Genomic DNA, 8,258 nt, shown 5'->3' on the forward strand with positions numbered 1-8,258 from the left:
CTCAGCTGATAAATAAGTACTTGAAAAGCCATCACCTTTGGACTTAGCTGTAAAGGCTTCAAAGTATGATCAAATTTGAAATGAAAACGACAAAATAGTCATTGACAAAAAATTGTAAATATGAGCAATCGACCAAATGATATAAGCTTTTCCACTATACACAGAATTTTAGAGAAATAAGATCAATCGCATTTTAAGGAACAATAAGGGTTCCTTGTTACAAATAGGCAACCATGGATATATGCCTGTATAAAGATTGCATCATTAAGTACTTAAATTTAGAGGGTACTACATGCTTCAGCAGCAGGTCTACCCAAATTACAATAATACAGAGATTAACATGGCACTTGCACAAGGATGATATGAAAATTTGTGAAGTATTCCATATATTTCATTCTTCTGATGCAAGAAATATAAAAACAGTTATTAAAAAGTTGATTCCAAAAATACAAGTGTAACAATACATGTAATTCATAGAATTAAAGGTTAGTTTGACATCAGTGTATTAAATCTTCACCTTAGAAAGGCCTTTACATAGCATAACCTTTACAAAACATGAAATTAGATAATATTGTCAATTTATCCCAAAGAAATAAAATAATATAAGGACCTAGGAAAAAAGGAATCTTAAACTTCTTCTATATGGAATGCAATCTGAAAGGACACATTTATTAATGAAACTATACATTATATAAAAATGTAGAATTCAAAATATTATATCTAGGAGCGAATGAAATAGATTATGGATATTGTACTAACATAGACATATTTTTTCCCAAAAGCACTAGGAACATCTTTAGTTTCTATACTATTCATTTCAACACATAAGTTAAAATTATTTCTGATTAAAAAAATCACAAACTCTGCAGAAATCATTATAGATGTATACAAAAAACTCTTGAATACATTTTGACATCAGAGTCAGGCAATTCACTTGGAAGAATACCATGGAATCCATGAATTTTTAAAGTAAGATATTGCTGTTGCTTTGTATTGTGAAAAAAATTATAGGGACACAAAGGATGGACTGGCATTTTTGAAATTGAAGAAACTTAACCAAACCATTACGACTTAGGAGAACAATTTGTACAGCCTTCCACAACTTCAAAGAGGTAGTGATACATACTTATCCTTTTGGCAATATTAAATGCAGTTTCTTCCAAGATGTTCTTCAAACCTGGTTTGATATAATGATTCAACAGAGTATCTTTTCTATTTCTATTCCCAGCAGCAACATGCAAGGCGGACAAGAGGCCTTTAGTTTGGGGATTGGTATCTGCCACTCTGGTATTATTCCACATATAAGCACTGTGCAGAGGTGTCAGCCATTCAGAGTTATTGCATGAATATCTGCCTTGAGCTACCAACTCATGGACAATGTCTAAATGTCCATTCTAGGCTTCCATATGAAGAGGGGTATACTCATCCTCATCCCTAGTATTCATCTGGGTGGCCTTTTTGGAAAGTAGTCTCCACACCATAGTAAACCGTTTAATTTCGATATCCCAAAGAAGAAATTTGCTTGGATCCTACTCCATTTTTTTCTTGAAATTGATACCATTCCTCACTTTTTCACCTTGTTCCTTGTCTGAACATTAGGACCCTTGCTGTCTTCATGTGCAGCTTATATTAGGAACGAGAAAATAGGAAACAATGCCTTCTTTGTAAATGATTTGGGAAATACCATGTTATAGTGTAAGAGAACTCACTATTCAACATATGGGCTTTAAGAGCTTTCTAGTAGCTTTCTAATGTTGGTATCCAACATTAGAAAAAATGTATAATGCAGTAGTAAAATAGAAGTCCTTTGTATGACTACCTAAATTCTTGTTTTTTTTTTAAAGACACTTGTTTTCATCTAAAAATAGGCCTGTCTATTGCCTTCAAGTGATTTTGATGATTGAAGATGCTTAATGAGAAGTCAAAATGTGTTAGTAGTCATTTACTATCAATTAAATTTCACTTTTTCTTCTTGGAAAATATAATGATCAAAGTAATAGTTCAGAATCAGCAAGCAATAGTTCAGAATCATGCTTCAAGTGCAAGTGAATCACCAGTAAGTAATCCTCGATTCCATTTTCCACAAAGTTTTGTCACAGATACAATGTGCCTGCCTTCTGTAGCTGCTTTCCCAGCCTGGACCTATTCCTTCATTGTATAGGAAAAGTGTGATTCAACTGATTTCAGTCAGATCTGTTAGTAGAATTATCAAGTATTTAGATTCTTTTTAAATTAGTTGTGGGGCCTGAACTCTGGGCCTGGGCACTGTCCTCTAGCTCTTCAAATCAAGGCAAGCGCTCTACAACTTGAGCCACAGAACCATTTCTGTATTTTTCTGTTTATGTGGTGCTATTCTGGGAAATGGCAGAGCAGAAAGTGAAATGATGCAACTAAAAATATAAAAGCAAAATAAATTTGGATAATTATGGAGCAAACATATTGTCTATGGGAACCATGAAAGAGAAAGAGGAAAAGAGATACAGATGTGAAATGGCATAGCTAGCCACAAAATCCATGCTTCTAATCAATTTACAGAGCAAACAATTTTTGTATATTTTAGAAGAGATTGAAATAGAATTTATGTATTTACTTGAAATTAGTAAATACATTTTTAGTCGCCTACGTAAAGAGACATAGCTTTGACCAAATTACAGACAAGAATCTTAATCCTTGGGCTGGGAAGGTGGTTCAGTGGTAGAGTGCTTGTCTTGCAGCTTACTACAGTGTGGAGAGTACTTTCCAAAAGGGCCACTTATATGAATACTAGGGATGAGGATGAGTATACCCCTCTTCATCGCGAAGCCTAGAGTGGACACCTAGACATTGCCCATGAGTTGGTATCTCAAGGCAGATATTCATGCAATAACTGTGAATGGCTGGACACTGCTGCACAGTGCTTATATGTGGAACATATTGCAACAGCACACACACACACACACACACACACACACACACATACATCATCAGATTTCTTCTTAAGTATTTTTTGTGTATGGTCTTAAGAAGAAATTTACATTACTAACTTGAATTTCTGACAGGACAATATCATCACTGTACATCTTGATTCTATGCTCTCTGTTTTAAATTACTATCTAAGTATGTGCATTACATATGTACAGGAAAAATTAAGAGCCACACGGGTGGCTCAGGCCTTTAATCCTACCTAATCAGAAAGATGAAATCTGATGACTGTGCTTTGAAACCAGCCAAAAAAGAACATTAGATTCTGGTTTGAAAGTAACCAGCAAAAGCTAGAAATGGAGCTTTAGTATAAGCAGTAAAATGCTAGCATTGAGAAAACTAAAACAAAAACATAACAAATTCTGTGACAGAGCCAGGCCCTGAGTTCAAGCTCCAGTATTGGCACCAAACTAATGAATGATGAATGAATGAATGAACTAAAAATAAATTAAGTGGTCACATGTGGAGAGACAGGTAAAATGTAACAACCATGGTGATTGGATTACGTATTATTTTGTAATAAGTCAAATTATCATTTTTCCTAATCAATAATATTTTAATTGAACTTTTATGTACAATAAACCCTGAATTTGGCATTCATGTATATGTGTGTGTACATGTGGGCACGTGTGTATGTGTGTGTGTGTGTGTGTGTGTGAGGTTGCAATGTTGCTTGCCAATGTGGACAGAGTGAGGCTGAAAAGAGCTATGCTGCAATATTGTTATTTATCAGTTTTTCGTCCTGTCATTTCAGTGGAACCACCCTTTTGTACATTTTATTTGTCAAATAATAACATCATCATAATCAAAGCATTTACACCATTAAGTTAGATAAAAGAGATCACTTTCAGCTCTTAGTATATGCTAGGAAAGAAGATACACATATAATTAGGTAGTAAGTTATTGCTGTAAGATGACTGTCAGTACAAAATATGTATTTGACTTCTTAAATTGGATATACTTTTAAGATACACTCATAGAGTAATTTTGACCAACTTGACCAAACAGGTATTACTCTCCAGTTATTCCTGTGAAACTCAAGGTGGATAAACTCTTTCCGAATTTCTGTTGAAAATAGCTTTCTTTGTAAGATTGTATCTATTCACACTAAGATAATAAACCCCGAATTTTTTAGGTTTGAATATCCCATCATATTGACTGAAAATAAGTATTGTGGATATGTTTGTTAGATATACATTGCAAAAACCAACAAAAAGCATGTGTCACCTCCAGATTGTGGATGCATTTGAAGTTGTATTATACATACAAAGGTTTCTTCATTAATAGTACTTTTGTGGGAGTAACTATCACAACGTTAAGAAACAAGGCTTTTTTAATGTCTTTTCCAATATAAATAACATCCCAGAGTGAGTCTTGCAATTTCTGAAAACCCTTTGAATATTTTAGTGTTATTTCAGTTCATTGACTACACAGCTAAAGACATTTCTGAAATAAACATTGTTAAAATCTGAAAATGTAAGTGGGTATACAGGCTTTTTATGCATCATTTTATGCAAAGCCAGTTTATGAAAATAAAAGATATAGAATAAAAGAATGGAAGTGAATTGGGTGAGCTACTTATTAGTATAAATTTATTTTCTATTAGCATAGTCCTTTGAATGTATATGATGAAGTTAAATTATGTCCTTCGTGACACTATGCTTCAGTTATTTTTTAGAATCTTTGTAGTTATAAGAGTGAATTTGTAGTATAAATAAATGTCTTTGAAAATGATTAGGATTAATCTTGTGTTTTGTTTCCTACTCCCAAGAAAATGAGTAATTTTCAAGTGTTAACAGTTTACAATTGAATCTTCAGTATCATAAGAAATTTTGAACAAATATAGTAGTATTGATGTCTTTTTTTGGGGGTGGGGGAGTCTGGTAGTGAGGCCTGAACTCTGGGCCTGGGCGCTGTCCCTCAGCTCTTCAGTTCAAGGCTAGCGCTCTTCCACTTGAGCCACAGCACCACTTGCGGTTTTTTTTCTTTTTGCTTATGTGGTGCTGAGGAATCTAACCCAGGGCTTCATGCATGCAAGGCAAGCACTCTACCACTGAGCCACCTTCCCAGCCCTTAATGTCTTTTTAAACCAATTGTATTCACAAGTTGGAGAGGCTTTAATTCATGCTTAGGCCTTGTTGTCTATGATTTTTATCCTCTCATTCCTAACATTAATAATAGGTCAGACTGCATTTTTGGGTACATGAAAGGTAAATTATTTATCTGGGGTCAAAGGTGATTTTTATATCAGTCTTGCTTTAATAGCATTTTAAAGTAGTACCTTTGTCTCAAAATGTTGGGTATAAAAAGCAATCAAAATACTTCTAATGGTAAACAACTTAGTTGAGCTACAATGTGGAAATGATTGGTCCATAAGACCTGCAGTCTGTTTCCATCAGGAATTGGGGAGGTCATTCTTTCAGTAAGACAGTGTTAAACAGAGTTAGGGTCCCCAGGCAGTGCAGTGTTGAGTGAAGGGATAGAATATGATTTCTGCTATTTTGACCTAGAAATCAAGAATGTTATACTTTAGCATTTCCTTTCACCAGGGAGGTATGCATTGATTCTGAACTTCGAGTTTTCGTATTACAGTTCCCTATTTTCTAACAAAGATAAACTGAAATATTATGAGTGTACACAATAATTCTAGGAATTTTTCCTAGAATTTTAGTCATAAAATAGAATGAGGTTAATTGATACAGTCGGGGATTGACCTCAGGCTAACACTTACCATGTGTGCAATGTTGTACTAGTAATTACAACTCTGAAGACTTCAATATCATCATCTGAGAATTAAAAATGTAAGTAGTTCCACTTTATGGAATTATTCTGAGGATTAAATTAGATACCATAGGTAGAGTACTTGGAAAAATAATCACTTAGCATTTGGCACATTCTACCTGTTATTTTATCATGTGGTGAATTCTAACATTTTTACTGTGATTTTTATTGTGTCTCTTTCTGATGTGCAATGTGATGTATTGATATTCAATGCATTGATCATTTTTCTGTCACTATGAGGAAAATACCTGCAAAGAAAATTTCTGAGGAGGAAACTATTATATTGACTCATGGTTTAAGAGAACACAGTTTAAGATCAGATGTCTCCATTGTTTTTAATTATATTTTTATTTTCTTAACTAGTTGTACAAGGGAATTTCCATTCAATAAATCATGATTTAAGTGTAATGGATCTTTATATAACTTTTCCCTACACTTTTTTTCTTTTTTATTTATTTTTTATTTTATTTTATTTTTTTGTGAACATACTGTACAGAGGAGTTACAATTACATGGGCAAGATAATGAGTACATTTCTTATCAAGCATTGCAGCCTCCTCCTTTGTTTACCCTTCACATCCGTTCCCAGCCTCCCCCCGCCCCCTCATCCAATACTCCACCCCACCAAAGTTGATTGAAATTAATAGCAATTATCCATTTTGTTAAAGTAGAGATGGTTTTACCAAACTGATTCTCACAATTCATCTTCCATTCAACAAGTAGTAACATGTAACAATTCCCTTTGTTTTGCTCCTTATTAAATTTGTTTCCATTTTATTTTATAATGAAGGATGATTTCATAAATCTACTGTAGATGCAAAAATATGTCAATATATTTCTAACTGTATGCATTGATCTATACATACACATATATTACACAGGTTACAATGATAATTTATAACTTCTGTAACTATACAAATTACTGAATTATTAAAAACATCGACGGCTCATGCCTGGAATCCTGGTTACTCAGGAGGATGAGATCTGACGATCATGGTTTGAAGCCATCCTGGGCAGGAAAGTCCATGAGCCTCTTATCTCCAAACAACCAACAGAAAATCAGAATTGGAACTGTGGCTCAAAGTATTAGAGTGGTAACCTTGAGAGAAAAAGCTCAAGGACATCACCCAGGCTCTTAGTTCAAGAACTACAATCTACCCAAAAAATCTAATTTACACCTCTGTAAGTAGAGTATTTCCATCACCCAAATGCACATCCATGCTCATTTGCAAGGTAACTCTGTTTTGTCTCAAGTACCAATAAACATTATCACTAAAGTAGCATTGGAACGTGGGTTCATTCTATCTCTCTAATGGATTTTTCTCCACTCAAATACTCAAGTATTACAATTGTTCTAATTATTTAAATCATAGCTTTTTTTTACCCCTAATATTAGAGTTTGAATTGAGTGTTTTGTGCCCCTTAAATGGGTCTTACCACTTTGTCATGTCCCCAGCCCTAAGTTATCCTGATTATTTTTCAGGTAGAAACTGGCTTCCTACTTGTGTATGAACTTGGTCTCAGTGCACTTTATGTTATTCTTCCTGGAATTTAGAATAACTGGTGCATGGCATTGTGTACAGAACTTTCTGTTCAGTCTGGGCTTTAGCCACTATCCTCCCAACAGTTCACTCCCATGTAGTCACGAATTTCATAAGCTTGTCATTGCTGATTTTTTTTAAATCTTTCATTTCCTGCAGGTTCTTGAGTACTGAATTAATTTTTGTTTTCTTGCTTTGTTTTGTTTCATTTGAGTCTATGTGTTGAGTTGTTCCTCACTTTTCCTTTTGTTTCTTTCCCTCAAGTTATTACCTAAAGTGCTAAGAGACCAATTCTTCTTTTTCAAGATAATCAGGGTGAACATTATTTATTCCAAAGCAATTTCAGTATCTATGAATTGTATACACATGCTAAGCGCAGACTTTGGCATACACAGAGAGATCATGAAATATATGAAGAAAATAAAACTACATATGAATGCCAGGAGGAGAATAAGCTATTATTAGTTGTTTGACAGAGGTTTCTCTTTTAGTGAAAGAAATATATTGCTTGATGCAGGATTTCAAAAAATCATATTGCTAAGAGGAACCTAAACAATCATATAATTCTATAGACTTGAGAATGATGAATTGACTTCCTGAATAATTTACTTTTGGGTCAAATAAAAGCAGGCTTCCAAAAAGAGAGTAGATTTTAGAGAAACATGATGAATTTTATGTAAATAGGTCCTTAGCTGATTTTGTTAATTTGTGAACTAATACAGGGAAATAAAGTACAGCAAGGTAAAAAAAATAAATAACTTCACATTGAAATATTCATTTGTGTTTGTATATGTGTGCGTGCATGTATGAATATGCACACGAACATGTGCATATGCTCATGCATGCATTCATCATTCTTGAGGCTTGATAGTCCCTGGGAACTATTCCTCAGCTTCTGTGCCCAAGGATAGTGGTCTACTACTTCAGCCACTGCTACAATTCTGTTGTGTGTTTTTTTTTTTGAGATAATCGCTTG

At 34.0% G+C, this 8,258-nt stretch overlaps 1 pseudogene; it reads left to right on the forward strand.

Moving 5' to 3' along the window:
- Positions 1–292: 292 nt before the first annotated feature.
- On the forward strand, positions 293–392 carry LOC122104639 (annotated as a pseudogene).
- Positions 393–8,258: the final 7,866 nt, after the last annotated feature.

The sequence above is a fragment of the Dipodomys spectabilis genome, unplaced genomic scaffold, assembly GCF_019054845.1.
Source record: "Dipodomys spectabilis isolate Male_0828 unplaced genomic scaffold, ASM1905484v1 ptg000029l, whole genome shotgun sequence".
Lineage (NCBI taxonomy): Eukaryota > Metazoa > Chordata > Mammalia > Rodentia > Heteromyidae > Dipodomys > Dipodomys spectabilis.